Source organism: Xenopus laevis, chromosome 8S (genome assembly GCF_017654675.1).
Source record: "Xenopus laevis strain J_2021 chromosome 8S, Xenopus_laevis_v10.1, whole genome shotgun sequence".
In the NCBI taxonomy this organism is placed as follows: domain Eukaryota; kingdom Metazoa; phylum Chordata; class Amphibia; order Anura; family Pipidae; genus Xenopus; species Xenopus laevis.
The window spans coordinates 55,205,505-55,232,940 of NC_054386.1; the positions used below are offsets into that span (position 1 = coordinate 55,205,505).

General features: G+C 41.0%; 1 pseudogene; it reads right to left on the bottom strand.

Moving 5' to 3' along the window:
* The window catches only part of LOC108700074, a 110,643-nt pseudogene extending 99,295 nt beyond the window's left edge, over positions 1–11,348 (bottom strand).
* Positions 11,349–27,436: the final 16,088 nt, after the last annotated feature.

Below are 27,436 nucleotides of genomic sequence, written 5' to 3' on the forward strand. Positions count from 1 at the left end.
GACCCTTGGCGTCCATATTTAGGGTGTTTTCTAATTGTATGTAAGAAATTGGGTGAGATAAATGCGACCAACTGCAATATTTTTAGGCGATTTTCGGAAATATCATAAAAACCATTGCCTTTAGCGTTGCTTTGCAGTATGTACATTTGGAGCAGAAAGATAGTTTTAGCAAATTTTTTTTCGGCACAAGGTGTACTTTCCAAAAATATACGGTTTTGGGGGGTCTTTGTACTGTTAGGGGGTCTTACGGCACATTATATGCAGTCAGAGTGCTATGTTCACAGGAGGCGAATTGACAGCCGAGAAAATTCTTATGCACTGTTTTTATTTGGGGTCCGCACGTGCCCCTCTGCTTTGGTATATCTATGCATATTGGGCATCAAACTGTTCAGTAGACCCTTGGCGTCAATATTTATGGTGTTTTCCATTTGTATGTCAGAAATTGGGTGAGATAAATGCGACCAACTGCAATATTTTTAGGCGATTTTCAGAAATATCATAAAAACCACTGCCTTTAGCGTTGCTTTACAGTATGTAAGTTTGGAGTAGAAAGACAGTTATAGCAAATTTTTATTCAGCAGAATGTGTACTTTCCAAAAATATATGGTTTTGTGGGGTCTTTGTACTGTTAGGGGGTCTTAGGGCACATTATATGGAGTCAGAGTGCTATCTTCACAGAAGGCGAATTAACAGCCGAGAAAATTCTTAAGCACTATTTTCATTTGGGGTCCGCACGTGCCCACCTGCTTTGGTATATCTATGCATATTGGGCATCAAACTGTTTAGTAGACCTTTGGCGTCAATATTTAGGGTGTTTTCCAATTGTATGTAAGAAATTGGGTGAGATAAATGCAACCAACTGCAATATTTTTAGGAGATTTTCAGAAATATCATAAAAACCACTGCCTTTAGTGTTACTTTGCAGTATGTAGGTTTGGAGTAGAAAGACAGTTATAGCAAATTTTTATTCGGCAGAAGGTGTACTTTCCAAAAATATATGGTTTTCTGGGGTGAACCTAGTTTTTTCTACCTTTGGCTGTCGCAAAATGCTGTATATGTGCTGATTATGCAGTATCTGGAATTACAGAACTCGTATGGGGTGTCTTCTTTCTGGGGCCCCTATACGCCACATACTTAGGCGTACCTATGCATATTGGGTATCAAACTGTTCAGCGGACCCCAGACTTTCATGTTTAGGGAGTTTTATCTTAGTATATAATGATATGTAGGAGATACAATGCTTTAGAGTTGGAGTATTGAGGAGATTTTTGTATATGTCATAAAAATTGCGAAATGTAGGAAAGCTTTGCGGCTTGGTACTTTGGAGTAGAAAGATGTGCATACCCATTTTAGATTCGTCAGAATGTGCACTTTCCAAAAACATATGGTTTTCTGGGGTGAACATAAATTTTTGTACTTTTGCCCCCTTGAAAAATGATGTAAATGTGCTGATTTTGCAGTATTTGGAATTACAGAACTGTCTTCGTTCTATTGCCCCTATATGCCATATACTTATGTGTACCTATGCATATTGGGCATCAAACTGTTCAGCGGACCCTGGGCTTTCATATTTAGGGTGCTTTTTCTTGGTATATAATGATATGTGGGAGATATGATGCTTCAGAGTTGCAATATTGAGGTGATTTTCTGTAATGTCATAAAAATTGCCAAATGTAGGAAAGCTTTGCGGCTTGGTACTTTGGAGTAGAAAGACATGCATACCCATATTAGATTCGTTGGAATGTGTACTTTCCAAAAACATATGGTTTTCTGGGGTGAACATACATTTTTGTACTTTTGCCCCTTGAAAAATGCTGTAAATATTCTGATTTTGCAGTATTTGGAATTCCAGAACTGATAACTCGTATGGGGTGTCTTCGTTCTGGGGCCCCTATACTCCACATACTTAGGTATACCTATGCATATTGGGCATCAAACTGTTCAGCGGACCCCGGGCTTTCATATTTAGGGTGTTTTATCTTGGTATGTAATGATATGTGGGAGATATGATGCTTCAGAGTTGCAATATCGAGTTGATTTTTGGAAATGTCATAAAAACTGCGAAATGTAGGAAAGCTTTACGGCTTGGTACTTTGGAGTAGAAAGATTTGCATACCCATATTAGATTCCTCAGAATGTGTACTTTCCAAAAACATATAGTTTTCTGGGGTGAACAACATACATTTTTGTACTTTTGCGCCTTCAAAAATGATGTAAATGTGCTGATTTTGCAGTATTTGGAATTCCAGAACTGATAACTCGTATGGGGTGTCTTCGTTCTGGGTCCCCTATACGCCACATACTTAGGTGTACCTATCCATATTGGGCATAAAACTGTTCAGTGGACCCTGGGCTTTCATATTTAGGGTATTTTTTCTTGGTATATAATGATATGTGGGAGATACGATGCTTCAGAGTTGCAATATCGAGTTGATTTTCGGTAATGTCCTAAAAACTGCGAAATGTAGGAAAGCTTTAGGGCTTGGTACTTTGGAGTAGAAAGATGTGCATACCCATATTGGATTCGGCAGAATGTGTACTTTCCAAAAACATATGGTTTTCTGGGGTGAACATACATTTTTGTACTTTTGCCCCTTGAAAAATGATGTAAATGTGCGGATTTTGCAGTATTTGGAATTCCAGAACTGATAACTCATATGGGGTGTCTTCGTTCTGGGGCCCCTATATGCCACATACTTACGTGTACCTATGCATATTGGGCATCAAACTGTTCAGCAGACCCTGGGCTTTCATATTTGGGGTGTTGTATCTTGGTATATAATGATATGTGGGAGATACAATGCTGTAGGCTGGACACTTTGAGGTAATTTTTCAAAAAATGTAACACATTTTTATAAAAACTGCTAACTTTAGGAAAGAATTGCAAATTGGTAGTTTGGAGTACAAATATATATTTACCCATTTTGAACTCGTTAGAATCTGTTCTTTCCAATAAGGGGTAGTTTTTTAGGGTAAACCTACTGTTAGTGGAATGTTTGGCCTTGAAATCAGATGTATGCAGTTTTGTGGAGTGGTGCTTTGGAAATTTGGTAGTTTACTGCTTCGGAGTTTTTGATCTATAGAAGTAAGAAATATCCATAAAATTATATATATTTGGTATTGGCGTGTTCGGGAGACACAGAACTTTCCAAATCTGCCATGTTCTCATGCATAAAATAAATTATGCTTCTGATATATGCGTTTGTATCATGTGAAACTGTTTTTTTGGGGGGTTTTTTTTTATACACTTAGAAGCCCATATCGTTTTACAGGACTGGAATGACAACGAAATTCTAGCATATTTTGAAAGCTTAGGTTGTCCTGAAAAAAACAATATTTTGTTTTCATGGGTAAACTAAAAGACCCCCCCAGGAAAGTCCCCTAAAGTGAAAGAGCAAAAAATGTTCAAAAACGGTCTGGCAAAAGAAGTTCCAACTTGGCCAAATTGGCTGGCAGTGAAAAGGTTAAAGCTGTTTGAGCAGACTCTGCGAGTATTTGATTAGTCCGCTGCTGATGAGCATTGGCTTGTAGCAGATGCTCATTGATGTGCTGTTGCTGCTGAGCATTGGCTTGCTGCTGCTGAGCATTGGACTTTACAAGTTCTTTTAGAATCTCCTCCATATTGGCAATGTTCTGTGAAAGTCACCCAACTGTGGTTGATATAACAATTCTTTAATATGACTGTCTTTTTAAGGAGCTGCCCGCATCCGACCACCAATTGTGGGGGAATGGCTCTTTAGGTAGTAGCAGCAGCAACTCCTTTCACACAGACAGTAAACAGTACACAGGTTCCAGCTAATCTCACGTGTGCATTTATTTAACACAGCAGCTTAAACACCAACATAACAGTTCATACCCTTTGGGAAGGCAGTAAACAAAAATAGTCCAGCTGTACTGATAAATGAAAATGTCCCAAAGGTCCCACAGTCTCCCACTTGGGCAATATAAGTCCAGCAAACAAAATTAACTGTTAACTCACAGTCCTTTGGAGATTCCTTGTGCTTTTCTCCTGGAAGCAGCCGCTCCCCAAACACTTAAGGCAGAAGCTGGAAGCCAGTCCTTGCTACCAGATAACTTGTCTCTTTCTGGAAACTTGTGCCCAGCAATAAAAGTCCTTATGCTTTAAACACAGGTAACATGCAGTTACTAAGCAAACTTTTAACACAGCACTCCAGTAGCTCTTCTCTCTCTCGCTCTTCTCTCTCTCTCTCTCTCTCTCTCTCTCTCTCTCTCTCTCTCTCTCTCTCTCTCTCTCTCTCTCTCTCCATCTCTCTCTCTCTGAGAGCAGCCTTAATTGAACCCCCACCTTTTTACTCCAGGTGAGGCTAATCACCTCCCTGCTACTCAGAGCCTCATTTTCACATCCCTTTGCACTGCTTCATAGAGGATTCTGGGAGGGATATACTTTCCATCCATGATTTTCCCAACCATGCTACACTCCCTTATAGAATTGCTTCTGCAACAGAATCTTAAAGGAGACCATGTTATGATCACTATTCCCTAAATGCTCACCCACACAAATGTTAGAGATGAGTTCAGTATTATTAATTACAAGGTCCAAAAGTGAGTCATTCCTAGTAGGTTCTTTAACAAGCTGGAATAAAAAGTTGTCATTCAGCATATTTACAAACCTAGTAGTTTTTTCTGTCTTGGCAACCCCATTACCCCAGTCAATGTCTGGATAATTGAAGTCACCGATAGCAACAACTTGACCCAGCTGTGAAGCCACTTGTATCTGCAAGAGTAGCTGGGCTTCATACTCGTCACTTATACAAGGTGGTTTATAGCATACACCAATGATAATTCTCTTTGTAACCTTTTGCCCAGTCAAAATCTCTACCTAGAGGGTTTCTACACTTTACATATAAACACACTTTTTTATCCCTCTGTCCCTCCTAAAAAGGGTGTAACCATTTAAATTCACAGTCCAGTCACATGTTTCATCCCACCAAGTCTCAGTGATACCAATTATATCATAATTTTTAGAGCATGCAATTAATTCTAGGTCTCCCATTTTACCTGACAAACTCCGTGCATTTGCCAGCATACAGCGGAGGTTACTACTTTTACTTTTGAAATTTGCATTACTTAGTGGAGAATTATATGTTAAATTAGCATTATTCTGTTTTCCTTGTAACAGAGGGACCTCCTTAACTGGTAAACTATATGCCCCCTCACTCCTCCCCCATGACCCCTTACTAACCCCACTGACCCGTCTACCCTAGCTTCCCCTAGTTTGCCTAGTTTAAACACTCCTCCAACCGCTAAGCCATTCTTTCTCCTAGCACAGTGGACCCCCTTCCATTGAGGTGCAAACCGTCACAACTGTATAGGTTGTACCCCAAGGAAAAATCAGCCCAGTGCTCTAGGAACCCAAACCCTTCCTTCCTACACCAAGATTTGAGCCACGCATTTAGCTCCCTAAGCTCCCACTGTCTTCCTAAACTTGCACGTGGCACGGGCAAAATTTCAGAAAAGATGACATTGGAAGACCTTTCCCTGATCTTAGAGCCTAGATCCCTGAAATCACTCTTTAAGGTCTTCCATCTACCATTTACTTTGTCATTAGTACCGATATGCACTAAGACTAAGTTGGAACGTGCCAAACAGACTCACTGGAGTCCCAGGGGTTCTATTTATACTGTCTGTTCAGGTGCAACTAATCAAACCCCACCCCCTCAAACTGAGGGAAAACTAACTGCAAAGTAAAGCAGGTTGTGACAAACTTGCTGTAAGCACACTAGCACACCAAACTTTGCTGTTTAGCACCCAAGACAGAAAAAAAACATAAATAAATAAAACCACAGTAGTTAAATCTAAAACCTTACTATAAAATAGCAGTTAATAGCAAATACTTATCCTTTTCAGTTGATTTGTTTGCTTTTAGTTGCTTTTTTAGCAGCTTGTTTCAAACAAAAAAAAAAAATCTTGTATTTTTCAATAAAACATGATTTTCTGGGGACAGCTTACTTAAATATTTGCTATTGGGAGCCGAATACACTGTATTTATGTGTTCATAATAAAATATTGGTTATATTTCTGAAATTATGGAATATAACATTTTAGGCATGTCATGTTTTTTTAAAGATTTCTGTTAAAGTGACACTGACGCATTCCTATAAAAATAGGAACGTGTCGGTATCCGTAAATAGAAGCTTCACGTGTAATAAAATCAGCTAAAAGCTCCCCATTTGTAATTAGCCTATTGAGGGATCGGCTTTGGGGAGCTTTTAGCTGCTTATAGTTTGCGTTACCATGTTTTCACGGATACCGACACGTTACTATTTTTATAGGAATGTGTCAGTATCACCTTAATTCAGGTTAATGAAGAAAACATATGCAGCCATAAAAAAAAAAACCTGACAGACCATTTCTAGAAAAGTTGTCCACCATCAAAAGCCCTATTATAGAATTACAAAAGGTTTAAAAACACCTGCCATTTAGCACAAATCATGTGTACAAATTATCTGGGTACTTGGCTTCTGATCTGGTGACATTAGAGAATAAAAACACAGTAAATACTTTACAAACTGCATCTAGTAAACCACAGAATTATTCAAAGGAATGTGCCTGAAACTGCAGTCTTTGCATTCTATGCAAGTTTATAATTACAGTAACAATCAGTTTTTTACTTACTATGAACCAGTGCTTAATCTTCTTCTCAGTGGGCACAAATTATATGAATGAATCAGCAAATGGTTCAGCACAAGTGATAAGGGGCTGATTTATCAAAAACTGAATTATGAATTAGCGTTTTTTTTCTCAATTCGACAAATAAAAGCATGTTGATCCGGAAAAAAACATTATCCGAAACCTCGAATAGTCGGAATTTATTAAAGTAAAAGATCACAAAAAGTCGCCAGAAAAAACTCTGTAAGTATATAAGCTGGTGAGGTTGTATAGAAGTCAGTAGGAATGTTCTCCAACTACTTTATTTATTTTCTCAGTTTATTACTCTGTTTATTAAAACATTCAAGATTTTCAGCCTCATTAAAAATGAATGGAAAAATAAGATTCTCGCTGTTATGCAATAAAAATTGCATAGAAAAAGTTGGGGTTAAAAGTTGATATGATTTTAAGAAAGTGTATATGATGTATAATTCTGTATCTTTTAAACCAACCAAGTGCAGAGAAATAAAAGAGTTAAATATGGTGCTCAAATCCCTTATTGTTTTGAATGTATTTATCTGAACAGTAACTATATGCAAAGTGATGCCTTCTGGTATAATTGCTAGCTAAGGGCTTTTTGGCTCCTTTCAGCCCTTCTCACCCTAACCAGATTTGGCTCCCCATTTTGTTACTCTCCAAGTCCTACCTCTCAGAAGCCATGTTCCAATATCTTGCACTGATGAGATCTAACAAGATTGAAACAGGCTGTCTGCAAGTTTGGATATATGGCTCTGAACCATTATGCTGTATCTGTGGTATAAACCAGCGGTTCTGAATGCATAGTTGTCCAAAGAGACACAAAGGAGTGATTTGCATGTCTCTGCCCATGATGCCTTATGGGAGAATCAAAACTCTCATTTTTGGTATCTAGGCAGTGCTGTGTGTATGGCATGAGACAAGTAAATACCTTCTGATTCCAGAAGGCATCACTTTGCATCTGAACAGTAACCAAATCTCTGAGCGATCCACAGGGTCAGGATGCAGTAGAATCTACTGCTCCAACATTAATTGTATTGTAACAATAAAATAACCACCCTCAACAGACCTCCCCTACATTCCTCGTACAATACCTGCACTACATACAAGCTTGATTTATGCCAGCCCCTTGCTTACTTAGTCCAAATTCAAACATTAAAGTTGGCAATACACCTTCAAACAGATAGCATTCTCCTGACATTTGCAACAGACCAAATGGTGAATAATTCATGAAAGAACATCTTTCCACTGTTCCAGAGTCCAACGACGGTGACCTTTACATCACTCCATTGGATAATGCACCCACTGTTGTAAAATAAAGAAGGCCTTTATATGGCCATGGAACTTTTCTGTAAGGTATAATATCCTTATAATACACAAAAGCCATGAAAATCCTGTAAATTATATCCTTATAATACACAAAAGCCATGAATATCTTGTAAATTATATCCTTATAAACGGTGAGTTCTGATGTCATCAGTTATAAACGGTGATTTCTGATGTCATTTCTGTCACATGACTCATTGAAATTTGTGTATTATAATAAATAAAGTACCCCCAGTTGTAAAATATGAGGATATTAGAAGTTACCTTGGAGTTTCATGACCCGTATAAAAAGACTCGGCCTTCGGCCTCGTACTTTTATATGCTCATGAAACTTCTTGGTAACTTATAATATCCTTATATTTTACAAGAGGGGGGACTTTATTCACTGTATAATACACAAAAGCTATGAATATCTTGTAAATTATATCCTTATAAAAGGTGAGTTCTGATGTCATCAGTTATAAACTGTGAGTTCTGATGTAATTTCTGTCACATGACTCACTGAAACGTGTGTATTATAATAAACTACCCCCAGTTGAAAAATATGAGGATATTAGAAGTTACCTCGGAGTTCCATGACCTGTACATGGTCATGAAACTCCTCAGTAACTTATAATATCCTTATATTTTACAAGAGGGGGTACTTTATTCACTATATAAAGGGCTCTAAGTGATGTTATCTGAGCTTAGTGATGTCATTTTTGTCCCGACTCAATAAAACGTGTGTATCATAATAATAAAGTACCCCTTCTTGGAAAATTTGAGGATAATAGAAGTAACCTTGGAGTTCCATGACCTGTATAAAAAAGCATCATGCTTTTATATGGTCATGGAAATCCTTGTTGACTTACCGTATAATATCCTTATATTTTACAACAGGGGGTACTTTATTCACTATATATATTTTACAATATGGGGTACATTATTCACTAAATAACACACAAGAGCCATGAATATCGTGATAAAAGGTGCTTAATGATGTCATTTACTCACTGTCATTTATCAAGGCGGGGAAAATTTGCACAAGGGCAGTAACTCATAGCAACAAATAAAATGTTTGTTTCCATCGTTCTACTTGCAGATAGTTTAAACAAGCAAATTATTGGTTGCTATGGGTTACTGCCCAGGTGCAAATTTGTACAGTGTAGATAAACAAGCCCCACTGAATCTTGTTTATTATAACAAATAATACAACTCTGAGATTAAAAGACACCTTGGCATCCCATGACCTGTATAAAAGCATGCGGCCTTGTGCCTTAATAAGGTCTTGAACCTCTATGCACCATAATATACATTTTGCAATGGGAGTACAGTATTCCCTATATAAAACAATGAATTTGAATATTCCATAAATATCCTTACAAGCAGTGCTAAGTGATGTCATCAGTTAAAATTGATGGTCATTGAAGCTTATGTATTATCTAAATTGATGTACCCCCATTGTTGACATGTAAAGAATGTTGCTTAAGGCTAATAAAGGTACATTGCACTCTATGTAATTATATGTTGTATTCAAAGTCTCCAACCCATCAATATACGGCGAACTCTATTCTGAAGTTCTTATTAGTGGCACCAATTGGACCTTTTGTCCACATTCCTATTACCATTTATAAGACAAGAAGTGGCCATACATTATTAGATCCACACATTTGACAAAAAGGCAGGGAATGGGCGGTGACAAGACAAGGACCACATCAACTAACTGATGCATTCCTCAATTGTGGGGAAAATCAAACCTGCTCAATCGATATCTGGCCTATTTTTGTCCAGATATCGGTCCTGTCAGAAGGCCTCAAACACCAGCAGATAAGCTGCCGAATCGGACTAAAGGTCCCAAATCGGCATCTTAAATCTGCCCATGTACCTGTATGTAGACCTTACCAATATTTCCAGTAGCTTGCTGCACTACTTATAATCATCCCTTTTCCAAACACCACCATGAATCAGTTTTGAACCCACCAAATGCTAGAGAGAGGCACTGAATGGTGAAAAGTTTAATCTCTTTATAAGTTATGGTTGGCCCTACAACATATCTCCCAACTGTCCCGTTTTGAGCAGGACAGTACCTCTTTTGACAGCTCAACCGGCAGTCCTGCGTTTGTACTGGGAAAGTCCCGATTTCTCTGCACTGAACAGCTAAAAAAGATACAATGTTTCTAACTTAATTTGCTCTTGGCAGAGAGCCCAGAATATATACTGATACATTTGTAACAGTTTTGTCCCTTGGGAGAAGTTAGACTCACAGCTTAAAGGACAATTCACCTTCATTAGTAAAACTGTAATAAAACATAAAAACTGCAGAAACATGTTAAAACTTTCATAACCATGCAAATTTTGTAAAATGGGCAAGATAATTAGGGGGTGTGGTAAAAAAAAATGCAAATTTTTTTTTCCCTCTTTCCAGAATGTTGGGAGGTATGCCTACAAAATGATTTTGCTGTAGGGCCCTGTAACTACTAATACCACAGGTCACCCCTATATTCATTGAATACATAGTATAATCCACCCATTTATCATATGACAGTAACTCCCTATTGCCTGTGCCATGGGCAATACCATTATAAGGTAAGGGCACAACTCAACACTACTCTGTGACCTTAATGCAACCTTTCTCGTGTCCCTCCTGCCAGAGCACAGATCTTTACATTTCAACCCTATGATATGTATTTTTAATGCAAGTGCTACTTCCCCCGACAGTTCTGTTTTTACGCACGTAGCGCACCACACCCCTTTCTGTGGCCACACCCCCTAATTACCATGTTTGTTTTACAAAATTTGGCAGGTTATGAAAGTTTGAAAATATTTCTCCTTATCTAAACTGTGTTTTTGTGTCTCAAAACTGTTACAAAGTATCTTATTTGCACCTGTTAGCTGTTCTGGGCTCTCTGCTAAAAGCCAATTAAGTGAGAAACTTTGTTTCTTTTTCTGGCTGTTCAGTGCAGAGAAAAGAGGGACTTTCCAGTACAAATGAGGGACTGCGGGTTGAGCTGTCAAAAGAGGGACTGTCCCTCCGAAAAAGGGACAGTTGGGAGGTATGCAAAACACAGTAGGACAGCAACACGTGGAAGGTACATGACTTCGTGACAAGCACATTCACCCATAACTTCCCATTATGATGTTTCCATTGAAATTCACTCTGCAGGTTACAGGTCCCGATTGACACAACCTCACACCTATACACACCGCCGGGTTCTATCCTAGCTCTTTTCCCAGGCTCTGTTTCAGCCTCTACTGACCTGACTTTGGCGCCAATGTGCCGGGTCTCTCGGGGCTTTGCCTCCTCGCTCCGGCGAATACCAGCAACTTAACGTTCGTTTGCACTGATATAGAACTGTCGGCCTCTTTCGGGCCAGAGTGAGCAAGATGGGCAGCGCCATAACGGAGCGCAAGGCATACCGGGACATTGAAGGATTTGCAGCAACAGCACCATAGATTACAAACAGCGCCCTCTTTAGCAATAACAAGTATATGCAGCAGGGGGAGCTGTAATCTTGCCAGCAAGCAGAGCTGCAGACAGAAAGGGGCTGCCCTTTTACTGACAGCTGTCACCAGGGGCGTAACTACAGAGGAAGCAGACCCTGCGGCTGCAGGGGGGGCCAGGAGGTACAGGGGGCCCCATGAGGCTCTCATTGATGAGCAATTTGAACATATATTGGTAAAACAGGACAAACACTGGATATGTTGGGGGCCCTAAAATGAATTCGCTGTGGGGCCCAGCAACATCTAGTTACGCCACTGGCTGTCACTGAGACAATGGCCTGCCTGCACCCATGGTGAAGCATGAAAACTGCGTTATTAAAACAAGCAATGATGCATATAATGGTAACTATTATGTTTGTAAATATATAGGTGGCGTGGCAAGCAGTGCAGCAGTGCTGGTTCTGGCTGTGGAGTAGCAGAGCTGACAACTTTTCAGAACTATAAAGACATCTTTTTCTGCCACAGCGATGACTTGTGATGTCGACCTCTTATTATTATTATTATTATTATTTTTTGTCAGCGGCTGAATAAATGTGTGAGCGCTGTTTCTTGAGCAGTGACACCTTGCCAGTAAACAGATGGACCAAATACAACATAGCGGAAGCAAGTTCTCCCCCAGTCAAGACTACAGTTCCCACAAGGCATTGCACATTTCTTCATACATATTTTAATCGTCAGGCTTCAGAAACATAGTTTGGGAAGTCTCTGGGAAGGGACTGTGGCTGTGGCATAGCAGGTATAGGGGGAGATGGTGCATATAGTAGCAGTGGGGATAATAGTCTCTGGGAAGGGAATTTTTTATTAGTAAAAACTTAACTGTTTACAATAAGAATCAAGCCATAATACAGATCAAATGTTCACATATCACCCACCATCGGAAAACAGAACATATAATCCATTGTTCTGCAACTTGCATTAATCCAATTCCTCTCAAAGGCTTTCTTTTGTCCATAAACCCTCCCACAAATAATCATTCCCAGCAAAGTTCTCCCTTTGTCCAAGGGGATGCCCCCCAACCCAACACCCGCACCAAGCACACACACACACCTGGCCTTTAAGTCTTTGCAACAGGACACCCTTGAGACACCGTCTCTACATTTTGTCCTGATTGCAGCCAAAGAAAATTAACATGGCTTGATCAGAGTCTTTTTGCTTTTTCCAATAGAAATAAATAAGTACAGTACTTGCTTTTGAGGTTGGTGGTTACCTCTACTTAATCTCTTATTTCCAGCTTTAACTTTACTTTTTTATAAAAACAAAAAGAAATTCATATTAGTTTTAAAACACATACATCTCATAGGGATTAAGCATACATAAGAAAGGAGGGCAGTTCACATTCTTACACCAATCAATTTGGACAAACTATTTGTCTGTTCTCACTTCTTTTCCTTTCAGGATACCCAACTCACTAACTATCGATTTTACTATTTGGTCAATGGAAACAACCTTCTGGTCAAGGGATTGCCCACAACGAAAGTGCCACAAGTAGTACCTCACTACAGATATTATAATGTACATTGTGCCTTGGTCCAGGGGATGTTGTACAGGCAAAACACCATAAGCAGCAGTAGTGTAGAACAATTGCCCAATACGTGACACCTTCACGGTTTCTGCTAGCTTTTGACACACAACAAGATTAGTCGCCTGGCAACTTCGGAAAAGGAAGCGATCCGAGTCCCATCCCGCCGGCGGGAAGGCAGGAGAGGCAGTTCGGCAAGATTAGTTGCCCCGAAAAAGAGATTTGTCGCCCGGGCGACTAGTCTCCCCAAATTGCAGCATGTGTCTCTGCCCTAAAAGGCTCATTATCAGAGGAAAGGTCTGGCACAGGGAAAAGTCTCCTTCTCTCCCAAAAACGTGTAGAAGCCTCCCCTTTTTTTTCACCCCCACCCACATAGACGGACTGCACGTCTACTGACTCCTACACTTCCTGCTGCTTCTGGACTTGCTCACTTACTTCCACATCCAAATCCCTGTTTGAATTGAGATTTGACTGATCACTCTGCTCATTGTCTCCCTCTCCTTCCCCCTCTTGCACTTCCATCACATCTCCACCTGTCACTTCCACTTCTCTCTCTCCACATCCACCCTCTCACCATTATCACCCAGATTCAGCACATTCACCTCATTCACCCATTCACTCTCATTAGCAGTAGCAACAGAACCAGGCAGCACTACTTCCATATCGCTTGATGGCACTGCTGCAACTTGGCCTTTGGGGCTTGTGATGTTCGTCACTGAATTCTCTGCTGCAACTTTGCCCACTGGCTTTGGAAAGTCCTGATCTGATGTTATTTCAAATGCTGCTGGTGCCTGTTCTTTCCGTTGTTGAACTTTAAGGTACTTTTGCTCAGTCTTTTTCTTCTCCTGTTCCTGCACATCGCACTCATTAAATGGCAAGTTCTGCCAGTTAATCCTTTTCTTCGATCTCGGTAGTAATGGCTTTACAAAATCAGCCTCACTTTCAGAGGAGACTTGGCTGCTGGTAGTACTGGAATGATAAGGTTATGTTTTCTTAAAAACTGTTCTTCTCTTTGCTTGATCAGGTGCCAATTTCATCTTTTCAAATCTTTGCCTGTTTTGGTAAATCTCTTTCCAAGGCTCCACTTCTTTATAGAGATCTTCTATTCGGGACTCGACTTCTGCAGTGTATAATGCATTTATTTTTTCTTTATTTGAATTTTTGCGCTCTCCTTCTGAACTAGCAATCAGATTTGTATGATATTTAAGTGATATGTGCAGGCTCTTTTTCTTATTCTGCAGTGTATCTAGCTCTTTAAGAGCCTCTGCAACTTGTAATTTCAGACGATTTACCATTAGGGTTGCCACCCGGCCGGTATTTTACCGGCCTAGCCGGTAAAACACCTTCCAATGCCGGGGCCGGTATTACAAATTTACCGGTAATGTAGCTGCCGGTAAATTTTAATACTCCTAAAAGAAGCCCACAGCCGCCCCCCAACCCGCTCAAAATTTACCTTTTTTTTTTGTCTTTGGCCAAGCGCACATTTAGGCCCGCCCCTTACGTCACACCCCGCCCCTTTCTACGTCACGGCCCGCTCATTTGCTCCCGCCCCCACCACCAGCCGGTAAGCCTTGTATTAAAAGGTGGCAACCCTATTTACCAGCCTTCCCTATACCTGTGTCAGTATCTGTGTGTTCAACATTTTCCAGGTGTGCGTTCTCTTTAAATGCATCACTGACATCACTGCTAGCTCCTTGTTCCTGACTAGCAGGGGCCATCTTTGTTACTAGCATTCCCTCACTGACTGCAAGGTGTTCTGTTTGCTGAAGTTTGTCTCCCACATACTTAAACTTTACTTCACCAGCAAGGGACTTACCATATTCTACCTCCGTGTGGCACATCCCCACGGGCAAAGCTGTTCTTATTTACAGCTAAATCAGGAGCCGGCATTTTGGTGTCAGGTTTTAAAGACAAATTTTCCTCCTGCTTCAGCAATGGGAGCTCAGCTTTCACAGGTTATAACGCATAAAGGTCTTTCTCTGCCACTTCACCTTGATTTCCCTCCTGCACATTCCTTTCAATTATTTCTGTTTGCTGAAGGTTTCTTTTAGGGGTCCCCCTTACTTCAGTGCCAGTAGAGAGAAACATATAAACCCTTCAGTTGTGTGCAATTCAACTGGTGAAACATTACAACATTTATTACATTCAAAAGTAACCATCAGGATAATAGGGTTCCCTTGTACCAAGTGCCTCATGCACCACAGTAGACACAAATATCATACTTGCCCTGGGTACTAGTATGGATGAGAGTAAATAGCTGCATGCAAGTGTGTGCCTATATTTGCAGTGATGTGCTACTCACAATGCTCATTGCGCTTACTGTGATCTATTCTATGCTGTGACCAGCAGAGACACCCTGTCTGTCAAAGCATGTGCATCAGAGGAAGTCTTGCTCCCCTTGACACACTACAAAGCAGAAAGCACAGTCTGCATGGAGAGGTGACATGTGATGAGCTTAGAAAACATTTTATAAGTAATCTGTTCAAAAAAATTTCTCATTAAGCCGATGTGACACTTTAAAAAATGTCACACATGATGTTTCCTAAAATAGAAATCAGCTCTGCTGATAATATGGCCAACTATCACACATCCAGTAGCACAACACTATCAGCGATACATTGATTGGCTGGCTAATTATTTTAATAACTCGCCATTAATTAACACATTCTACAGTCCAAGTGTTTACTTTGCAATTATACTGTTACAAAATAAACCTTTCCATTGTCACCAGGACAGGCTATAAAATAATATGAGATAAAATTTCTGCTTATTTATACCTAATATATTCACAATAAAAATCAAATTAACAGAGATGGAACAGGAAAGGGTACCTCTCAGCTGAGTGGCCTGCATGCTAATGGTTTATGAATATTCAATACAGGACATTGCTGTGGAAAATTGAACACTCCTGGCCTCTAGTGGTTTTCAGTCATATTTCATTCTTTTAATGACAGAAAACTTGTCGATATAAATCACTTAAAGGAGACGTATAGGCATCCCATTATGTTCAGGCATTCTGAAAGCAAGTACATTTCCAATATATATATATATATATATATATATATATATATATATATATATATATATATATAATACATTATTTTCAGTGTTTTTTTTTAAATTTCTTTATTTTCAGTTTTTCAACAGGGGTACAGAACAAAAAAGGGGAAACAAAAAGGGAAATAAAAGGGTGCATTATTTTCAGTGTTAGACTGGGGGGCTCTAGGCCCCACCAAGGTTTCTGCAACATGGGCCCGAACACACCTCCCCTGAATGTGGACCTGTGCTCATCTGCGGTTGACCACTTTGAACCGGAACGCAGGAGAAAATGCAAGTGGAGGGAGGAGGGAGACCTGCCCTAGTTGAGCTCTTACTCAGAGGTTATTCTGCCTGGTACTGAACCAGGTTGTTCAAAGTTGCGTTTTATGGCATTTGTGAGGCTGATCAGAAGATGAAGAGACACCCAATAACTAGGTATTAAATATTCCTGCAGTAAGTGGAGATGCCATCATTTTACCTACACTAGAATTAATCGAAATTTGTACTTACAGTAATTTCTCTTTCCTTTGGATCCAAGCAGCAGCAGCACCATGAGATTTATTCCGCCCCTTTAAAAGGATAGGACAGTTAACACATAAAATTTGCATAATCCCATAAATAGCCTCTTAGTAACTCCACCCTTATTGTAATAATCAAGTAACACCAATACTGCAAAAACATCTTTATTAGGGAGGGTTCTTTGTGCTGCTGCTTGGATCCAAAGGAAAGAGAAATTACGGTAAGTACAAATTTCGTTTTTCCTTTGCATCCTGCGCAGCAGCAGCACCATGAGATATAGTAAGTAATTATTAAGAGGGAGGGAGTCCTTTTGAGCTTGCCATTTGCAAGACCTTTCTGCCAAATTCTGCCTCTTGAGAAGCCCAGATGTCAAGTCGATAATGCTTTACAAAAGTATGTAAGCTGCTCCAAGTAGCTGCCTTGCAAATTTGGCCTGCTGAAACTGGTGCCCTTTCAGCCCAAGAAGTAGCCATGGCTCTGGTAGAATGCGCCTTGACAAATGCTGGAGGTAAAGAACCTGCTGATTTATAGCACAGTCTATAGTGTCCCGTATCCACCTGGCAATTGTGAATTTTGAAGCTCGACATCCTTTTGTTCTTCCAGAAAAGGAAATAAATAGACTCTGGGTTTTCCTGAAGCTTTCTGTTCTTGATAAATACCACTTCAGAATTCTTGCAACATCTAGAGAATGAAGTCTTTTTTCCTCTTCAGTTGAAGGGTTTGAAAAAAAGAATGTAGAATAATTTCCTGATTAATGTTGACCTCTGAAGCAACTTTTGGTTGGAAGGAAGGAACTGTTCTTAACATAACTCTGTCTTTCAGGAACAGTAAGTATGGTTCCTCTATAGATAATGCCCCTAGCTCAGAAACTCTTCTTGCCGAGGTGATTGCTAAGAGAAAAGTTACCTTCATTGACAAGATCTTAATGTCCATTTGTTCTAAGGGCTCAAATGGAGGGTTACATAACCCATTTAACACCAGGTTCAAATCCCAGCTAGGGACCGGATCTCTGAATGGAGGTCGAAGTTTATTCAGAGCTTTCATGAAACATATCACTAAGGGATCCGTTGAGAAGGATACACCTGTGAAAGCTGAAATACCCAACACATGAGCTCTTAGGGTTCCTGGTTTCAGCCCTTTATCAAAACCTTGTTGAAGGAAGTCTAGTACACCTTGAATTGTGGGTAATGAGGGGTCAATTCCATGATCTGTACACCAAGATTTAAATGTCTTTTGTACTCTACCATATGTTCTATTGGTAGAAGGCTTTCTGGAATGAAGCATAGTTTCAATCACTTTCTGTGAGAGACCCAATTGCTTCAATACGGGCCCTTCAAGTTCCAGGCCGCAAGGCAAAGTTTTCCCACTTCTCTGTAGAGAAAATGACCTTGAGACAGTAGGTCCTTGACCTGTGGAAGAATCCAGTAGTCCCCGTGACTCATCTGAATGAGTTGGGAAAACCATGTTCTCTTTGGCCAATAAGGGATTATTGCTATGACTCTTGCTTGATCTTCCCTTATCTTCCTGAGAACTCTGCTCACCATTGGGAAGGGGGGAAAGATGTATGCAAGTTTGTAGTTCCAAACTACAGACATTGCATCCAGTGTTTCTGGAGCGTCCTGTTTGAAAAGTGAGTGGAATCTTGGGAGTTTGGTATTCTTCCTCGATGTTCCAAACTACAGACATTGCATCCAGTGTTTCTGGAGCGTCCTGTTTGAAAAGTGAGTGGAATCTTGGGAGTTTGGTATTCTTCCTCGATGCCATCAGGTCTATTTGAGGACATCCGAATCTGTTCACAATCCAACAAAACACCTGTGGTTTCAGAGACCATTCTTCCGGCAGAGTCAAATCCCTGCTTAATCGATCTGCCCAAACGTTGTTCACTCCTTTTATGTGAATTGCTGAAATCTGATACAGAAAAGTTTCTGCCCAATGAAGAATGTTCATGGCTTCTTTTAGTAGCAAGGGGGACCTGGTCCGCCCCTGGCGATTTATATATGAGACAACCGTAGCATTGTCCGTCTGGACCTTTACGGATTTCCCCACAATATGATCCTGGAAACTGTGTAGGGCCAACCCTACTGCCCTCAATTCTCTGAAATTTGACGATAGAGTTCTCTCCATTAATGACCATCTGCCTTGAACTGATAGGCTGTCCAGGTGAGCTCCCCAACCCTTGTTGGAAGCATCCGTGGTCACTACACATGGTTTTTTCTGGAGAAGAGATTGTCCTTGATTCAATCTGGTTCTGTGGGACCACAGAGTTGAGACCTTGTCTCCTTTGAAAGAATCCAGGTGTTGTCTAGTGAGTTGATTTTCCTGTCCCATCTCTGTAGGACTTCTTGTTGTAATGGCCTCATATGTAGTCTTGCCCAAGGAATTGTCTCTATTGATGACGCCATCAAGCCTAAAACTTTCATGGCTCTCCTGACTGAGACTGGATCTGGTCTCCTCAAACTGTCTACTTGCTTGAGCAGCCTCATCCTCCTTTCTTTAAAAATGCTGCGCGACATCTTCCCCGAGTCTATTATGAATCCCAAAAATTGAATCCTTCTCTTGGGAATTAAGGAGGATTTCTGGGTGTTCACAATCCATCCTAGTGATTGTAGCAACTCCAGGGTCTTGTCTAGATGTTTCTTCAGAAGGGATTCAGAGACTGCCTTGAGCCAACAGTCGTCCAGATATGGGACTATACAGATGCCCTGGGACCTCAAAACCGCCATTACCGAAGCCACAATCTTTGTAAATGCCCTGGGGGCAGATGAGATCCCGAAGGGGAGGGCTGTGAATTGAAGGTGCCATATTTTTCCCTGTATGGGAACTGCTATTCTCAGATATTTCCGATGAGGTTGATAAATCGGAATATGCAGGATGGCTTCTTTTAAGTCCAAGGTAGCCATATAATCTCCTTGTTCTAGTAGACCTATCACCGATTTTATTGACTCCATACGAAAAGGTTTTCTTTTTATGAAAGTATTGAGATGTCTTAGATCTACTACCATTCTGAAGCTTCCATCTTGTTTTGGTACCAAAAAAATTATTGAATGAATTTCTTCTTGCGGTACTTTTTCCAAGACCTTGTCTTGGAGAAATTCTTGAATTATTTCTTGTATCATCGATTGTTTCTTCGAATTTTGTCTGTGAGGGGTGAGAAGAAACCTTGGCTTGGGACGATGTTGAAATTCTAACCTTAGACCTTCTCGAATCACTTGAAGGACCCAAGGATCTTGTATTTTGTTTTCCCATTGATGCAAAAAAAGATGTAATCTTCCTCCCACCCTTAGCCTGGCGTCATGCATCTGAGGACTTGAATGACTGGTAAGGCCCTCTGCCTCTGAAGGGCTTGTTGCCTTGGCCTCTTGTTTTTGAACCTCTAAATCTGTCTTCATTGCCTGCCTGTGACCTATTACCAGACCTCTGTCTGTATCTAGGAGGGGATCTTTTGCGCCTATGAAAAAAAGCGCCCCTCCCTCGGTCTCTTGTTCTATTCTGTGGCAGGTTTTTTCCCTTGTCATTTGAGAGTTTTTCCATTAATTCATCTAGTTGTTTTCCAAAAAGATGACCTGGTTCAAACTCCATGTTACATAGATTATTTTTGGATGTGACATCCGCTTCCCAAGGTTTCAGCCAAATTGCTCTGCGGGCTGCTGTTGATAGTCCCATAATTCTTGCTGACAATCTTAAACTTTGAATTGACGCATCACATAGAAAATCTGATGCTAACTTGATGTTCTATAAGGATTTTGCCAGGTTTTCCCTAGGTAGCTTAGCTTCTACATCTTCTTCTAGTTGGAGAATCCAGTTTCTCAAGGATCTGGCTACAGATGTAGCTGCAACCGTTGGTTTACACTGTGCAGCCGCTGCTGAGTACATTCTTCTCAAGGATGTCTCAGTTTTGCGGTCCATTGCATCCTTCAGGCTGGAGCCATCCTCCACCGGAATAACTGTCCTCTTCGAGAAGCGTGCCACAGCCACATCTACTTTAGGGGGTGCTTCCCATTCCTGTAATTCATCCTTCTCAAGAGGATATAAGAGTTTAAATCTCTTATTTAATACTGGAGCTTTCTCTGGATTCTTCCATTCCAACTTCATTAAATCCTTCATGAGTGGATGCATAGGAAATGCTTTTATCCTAAAACAGCTTCTGAGGTCCCCCTCTGGGTCCTTAGATTCGCTTGTTCCTTCAGCAGAATCAATATCAGATCTCACCGCCTTAATCAATTTTATTACCTTTTCAGTCTGGAAAAGGGCCAACTCCACTTCCTCCTCCTCTGAGGAAGAAGACCCAACTTCATCCAGGACTACCAGTTCCCCCTCAGGGCCTGTATCCGAGTCCTGTTGGGGAAATTTTTTCTTAAGCACGCCACTCTGTTGCTCCAATTCCATCCAGGATTCTTTAATTAGATCTTTAATCAACTTTATTGCAGATCCTGAAAGTTGTTCATTTTGGGAATCCTTCTGTAGGCAGTCTGCACAACGCCCCCTCTGGTAATCATCGGGCAGGGGAATCTCACATTCCCTACATATAATATGTCTACTTTTTCTAGCTCTTTTCCGAGCCCCTTGACTCTCTGATGGACTTGACATCTGAAATAATAGAAAAAATAAAAAAAACTAAAACCTAATGGAATGCTGAAGTATATCCATTAGAACCAAAAAACCAGGCTTGTTTTACCTCAAGGCTTCCTCAATTTCCTTATGGCAGAATGTAGACGATTGCAGCAGCTTGCAAACACAAGGGCCAAGCACTGCCATCTTTAACCTTTAAATACTTGTCTTTTTGGCGCCAAAACGTGCTTAGGGAGACGCAGGGCGCCTCTGCGTCATTCTCCTCCCTCACTTCCGTGATTGGCCTTACACACGCCTTCTGCGCGCTCTGATTCTCCGCACGTCTTCCATGCGCGCTGGCGTAATTGCGCCTGCGTCTCTATGCGCTGGCGTAACTGCGCCTGCGTCTCTATGCGCTGGCGTACTTGCGCATGTGTCTTTATGCGCACTGACGTCATCACGCGTGCGTCCTCCGTATGTGCTGATGTCATTGCGCATGCGCGAAAAAACTCGGTACACGCTGACTCACCAGCTTTTACCGGAAATATGGGCCAATTGTACCTAACCTCTGTAAGGTAATACCAGAGGGGGGAATTCCTTGTATCTTTTTCTGTGGTTGTCTTCCTATTTGCTCCATGTAGATGAATCCAATCATAGCACGGGTATTCCTCTTACAGTCCAACAACCCGTCTGGTCCTTATCCTATTCTTTGTCCGGTAGGACAGAAAAAACAATAAGGGTGGAGTTACTAAGAGGCTATTTATGGTATTATGCCAATTTTATGTGTTAACTGTCCTATCCTTTTAAAGGGGCGGAATAAATCTCATGGTGCTGATGCTGCGCAGGATGCAAAGGAAAGCTAGTGTAGCCATGTTACATGCTTTGTTAAGGAAACCATGACTTCTGTTTTATTACAGAGATTTTTTTAACCCCTCTTTTTATGCACTGGTGATATAATGGCACCTATTCTACAAAGATTTCCTATTAAAGGAACAGTTCAGTGTAAAAATAAAAACTGTGTAAATAGAAAGGCTGTGCAAAATGAAACATGTTTCTAATATATTTAGTTAGCCAAAAATGTAATCTATAAAGGCTGAAGTGCCTGGATGTCTTAACATAACAGAAAATAACACTACTTCCTGCTTTGCAGCTCTATAACTCTGAGTTAGTCAGCGATTTGAAGGGGGGCCACATGGGACATAACAGTTCAGTGAGTTTGCAATTGATCCATAGCATGCAGCTCAGTTTCAAAAGCAAACAGTTACGACCTATGTGGCCCCCTCATGTCACTGACTGGTTACTGCCTGGTTACCAGTGGAAACAAAGAAAGCTGCAAAGCAGGAAGTAGTGTTCTGTTCAACATCCAGTCACTTCAGCCTTTATAGATTACATTTTTGGCTAACTATATGAAAACATTTTTTATTTTGCACAGCAATCTATTAAACCAGCTTTTAATTTTATACTGAACAATTCCTTTAAAGGAACAGAAACACAAAAAATGAAAGTGTTTACAAGCAACTAAAATATAATGTACTGTCGGCCCTGCATTGGTAAAAGTTATTTGTTTGCTTTAGAAATACTGATATTGTTTTTATGATTATGCTGCTTTGTAGCTGCGGGGGCAGCCATTTAAGCTGAAAAGGCACAGGTTATTTAGCATATAACAGATAAGCTCTGTAAAGGAATACAGTGGTATTACACATACACACTGAACTTCTGTTTGTTGTATTCTGTTGTAAAAGTTAAAATTAAAAAAAAGGTTGAAAATTTTAAAAGTTTATAAACTGTGTTTTGTGGCTCCAGACTATTTTTCTTTAGTGAAAGAAGGGGCAAAATTGCTCTTTTGATAGTAAAGTTTGCTGACCCCTGGTCTACAGGATGGTTGGGCATGACTAGGGTTGCCACCTTTTTAAACATCTTTTACCGGCTGCTGGGGGGCGGGTACACAAAGGGGCGGGCCGTGACGTCAAAAGGGGCGGGCAGTGATGTTAAAAGGGGCGGGGCCACGACACGGACATCACGGAGGCTAGAAGGAGTAAGAGTAAAGGTAAGTTCCAGGGGATGTTCCAGGGGATTGGGGGCAGGCCGAGGGCTCCTTTTAAATGTATTACAAATTTACCGGCAGCTACATTGCCGGTAAATTTGTAATTCCCGGCCCCGGCCTTGGCAGGTATTTTACCGACTAGGCCGGTAAAACACCGGCCGGGTGGCAACCCTAGGCATGACATAGGATTGCAGCTCTATCTGTCTGCTGAACTTTTCCAAGTGTGTTGGGCAGGGCCGCCATTAGAAATCACGGGGCCCCGTACAAAAAAATTTTTGGGCCCCCCTGGGCCCAGCCCACACTTACGCCCAAGCTCCACCCTATATCCCGCCCACTCCACATCGCAGTTAAAAGACAGCACAGACATCAGCGATAAAAAAGTAACCCCCCCACACAAGTTATAAAAAGCTATTGATGGTCAGGGCCCCCTTACAAAAAAATAAAAAAAAAACATTGGTGGCAGGGGCCCCTTTATAAGTTAACTACAAATTTGGGCCCCAAAAAAAATTTGAAAAAAACATTGGTGGCAGAGGCCCCCTTACAAGTTAAAAAAAAAATGGGGCCCCAAAAAAAATGTTTTAAAAAAAGATTGGTGGCAGGGGCCTATAGAATATTAAAATAATACATTGGTGGCCAGGGGATTAAAAAAAAAATACACAAACTGGTGTTCAGTAGAATTGAACTCAAGGCTTCAGTACTTCAACTTCGCCTCCTTTCGTGACTTCGGGTCTTTTCACCGCTACAGGACTTCAATTTCGGCTGTTTTTGTGACTTCGGGTCTTTTCGGTGCTTCGGGACTTCGGCTGTTTTCGCGACTTCGGGTCTTTTCGGTGCATTGGCTTTGGTTTTTTGGCACTTCCACATTCGGCAACTCAGAGGCAAGACATATAGCTCGGGCGCTCGTAAGGGGGCCCAGATCTTCAAAAAATGCAGCGCTGCTGGGCCCCCCTTCATGCCCGTGCCCGGTACACTTGTCCCCCCCTGATGGCTGCCCTGGTGTTGGGACAGCCACATTATTTGATCCATTGATTTTGTACTTAACATACATGTTTCCGCCTGGATCCCTCCTGGAGTAATGGGAGTTATAAAATTAAACCTAGAAAAGGAGAAGCATTATGATAGACACAGGTCTCATTTTCTTATGAACTGTGGTTAAATTAACTTTATTATGACGCAGAGTGATATTCGAAGACAATTTGGCAATTTAAACATGGCACCCACACCATATAGGGAACTTGTCGAGCACATTTACAAAAAAAATGTGACTGCTGACAAAACCAGGAATTTTGCTGTGAAACTGCAAGTGGCCAAAAAGTTTGCTCATCCCTACTTTTAAATCAACTTTAATGAGTATAGAAGATTTCCTGTTGGTGCCTGAGAAGCATGTGACAGCTCACAGCCGTATGACTGGGAAAGAAGAGGAGCCCAGTACACACATTCTTGTTGCTCTTCGTTAGACTGTGACAATATTTCTCCATGTTATTCCAGGTTTTCTGATTTAGGTGATTCTATCAGCAAAAAAAGAAAAGGAATTTTCAAATTCAAATATTTTCAGATAATGCTAAAACAGAAAATTGTTTAATATATACCGTAATTTATGTTTCCTGGTCACTTTCATGGCAGCATTCATCAAGGGGGAATTAACCCATTGGTGAATCATGGCCATGGTGACTAGGGAAAGATAGTCTACAATGCCAGTATATCGGCAATGGACCAAACATATTTACAAGATACTGTATAAACCAATAAATAATTGGATGCAATTAAAGCCTTGATTCCTAGACACCAACAATACAATAAAGGAAGCCAGGTATTAGCATGGGACTAGCAACTAGCTATGTTTGATCATTTAAGATCTTCCATCTGAAGTCCAAGGCAGTAGTAATTCAGAAAGGCTCATTAGATACTGGGAAGATATACATGTACATCCCAGCTGCAGTCCCCTACATCTCTCAGCACCTCAAAGGCTGTGGTGGAGCAGTAAGAGTTGCCACTGGAGGGCTGCAGGTTTATTGTATGTAAAAAAAAATAGGTTGAGTTCTAATGATTGTCCAACTACGGAGGGAGCCCATATGACACTGGAAGAACCCAGGAAAAGGCTCATAATGCGTTGCCCCAGTCGGCTCACACCTGTGGATAGACATTGCTCAGCATGAAGGTCTCATACATGGCTTTCTGGCTCCACTTGCGATTGGATGCCACTGCCAGGTGAGGAAGGGACAGGTGTTCCCGAAACGTTTGATCATGATTGCAGTGTCTGAAAGCACTATGGAATACATTTGGGATCACCCGTCCCTATTGCAGCATTCAAAGTTATTGGCATTCTATTGACCTTGCATTAATTACTGGCGTGTGGCTTGGCCAGGGCCATTACCGAACACACCACAAACACTGAACTATTTGCCACTGCCAGGTGTCCCCTGATGAAGCCGCTGCCAGGCCCGGATTTAGGGAAAGGCCCCCTAGGCCCGGGCCTAGGGCGGCAAGATGTTAGGGGCGGCAAGAAGGCGCCCCTTAACATCTTGTGTAAGTCGGCTGCTCCTGATAGATCCGGCTGGCTTTAGGACCGCTCCTCCAGCCTATCTCCCGCTGTGGCTCCGCCCCCTCCCACTCCTCTCTGTGCTCGTGCTGCTGCTGCCTCTGCTGTGCTGTGTGTGTCCCAGCAAGCTGATCTGTTCCTTAGCTGGTATGTACATTTAATATTTCCCCTGCAGATCTGCTGTATATCGGCCATGTAGAGAAATATGTCATAGTCAACTTGCAGATTTGCTGGAGGTGCAGAATCACAAGTGTTCTAAACCTGTTATAGATGTTTTTATGGCCCTTTCCTGCTTCCTACAAAATGAAAACCATTTCAGTTCTATTACACAATTAGTCTATTTTTGATATAGAACTTTTTATGCTTTAAGTTACTGCTACGATAATCAAGATGAAATTAATATTTATATACAAACTAATAATATGAATTTAATGCTATAAATTAATGGCTACATATGAAATTTGATAAGTTAATTTTGTACGTGATTTTATATATATTGTGTGATGAAATTAAAAACCTCAATTAATTTAAATCCATTTACTCCATTTAATTAATTAATGATTATTATATTTCATTAAGAAGAAATTTACAAGAGTGCGACATAAGGGACCTTTTTCGTTTCAACCTATTACAGAATTAGGTTTCCTTCCTTACACTTTTCCCGTAGTTTACAAAATGTGATTGACTTGCATCTTAGCTGCAGGGTTCAGCCGAAAATATTGGTTTTCTGTCATCTGACATCCAGACTTGTGCAGCAGCAGATACGGCCAGAAACTGCTTCTTATAAGATCAGCTGCGCTGCTGTACCAAGTGCAACATCAGACACAGTTTGTTCTATTTGTAAATTATCTTTTCAACTGGAAACAGGGTACTCTGAGAATTACTCATGTATAATAAGAGATCATGTACCCCCTACTGTAAATGATAAGGATATTAGAAGTCACTGAGGGGTTCTATGGCCATATAAAGGCACAAGGCTGCAGGCTGAGTTATACAGGGAACTCTGAGTATCACTCATGTATTATAATGGATAATGTACCCCCTACTGTAAATGATAAGGATATTAGAAGTTACTGACGGGGTTGTTCTGTGACCATATGAAGACTCAAGGCTGCAGGCTGAGTTATACAGGGAACTCTGAGTATCACTCATGTATTATAAGGAATAATGTCTGCTGAGAAATAGGAACTACAAAGATTATGCTGCTGGCAAGATTTGACTTTTTTATTTTATAATAAATATTTAACTGATGCTGCGGCTGCCCACTGGAGCACAATTGACAAACTTATCAAAACAAGGGACACATCTCTCTCTGCATCTATGTATAAAAAGGTGTCTATATATAGAGAATATATATAGATATATCTCAAACAAGCCTAACTGCTAGTTGATCCATCTGATCCACTTTTGCATAAATGTCCTGATTGGAAAAAGATTCACATCCAGAAAATGCGTGCAGGGGGGGGCGGCACAGTAGCTGGGCCTAGGGGGGCAAGGAGGGTAAATCCGGCCCTGGCCGCTGCCCTTTATAGTTGATGGCCTGGTGATACTGACGCACCTCCTGGAACTTGCAGCCCTTGTGCTCGTCGCATTTTTGGATAAACGCTAAAATACTTTGAATAGCAACGGGACCAAGACACCAATGAGTCTCCTTTCCCTGTAGCTCCTCCCCAGAAGTGCCAGCATCTCTCAAGCTGTCAGTGTGAGACGTATTCGTGAGATCTCGCGCAGACTCCGTTCTAAACTCCTCTGACGTGACTACAACTCCCATCGTCCT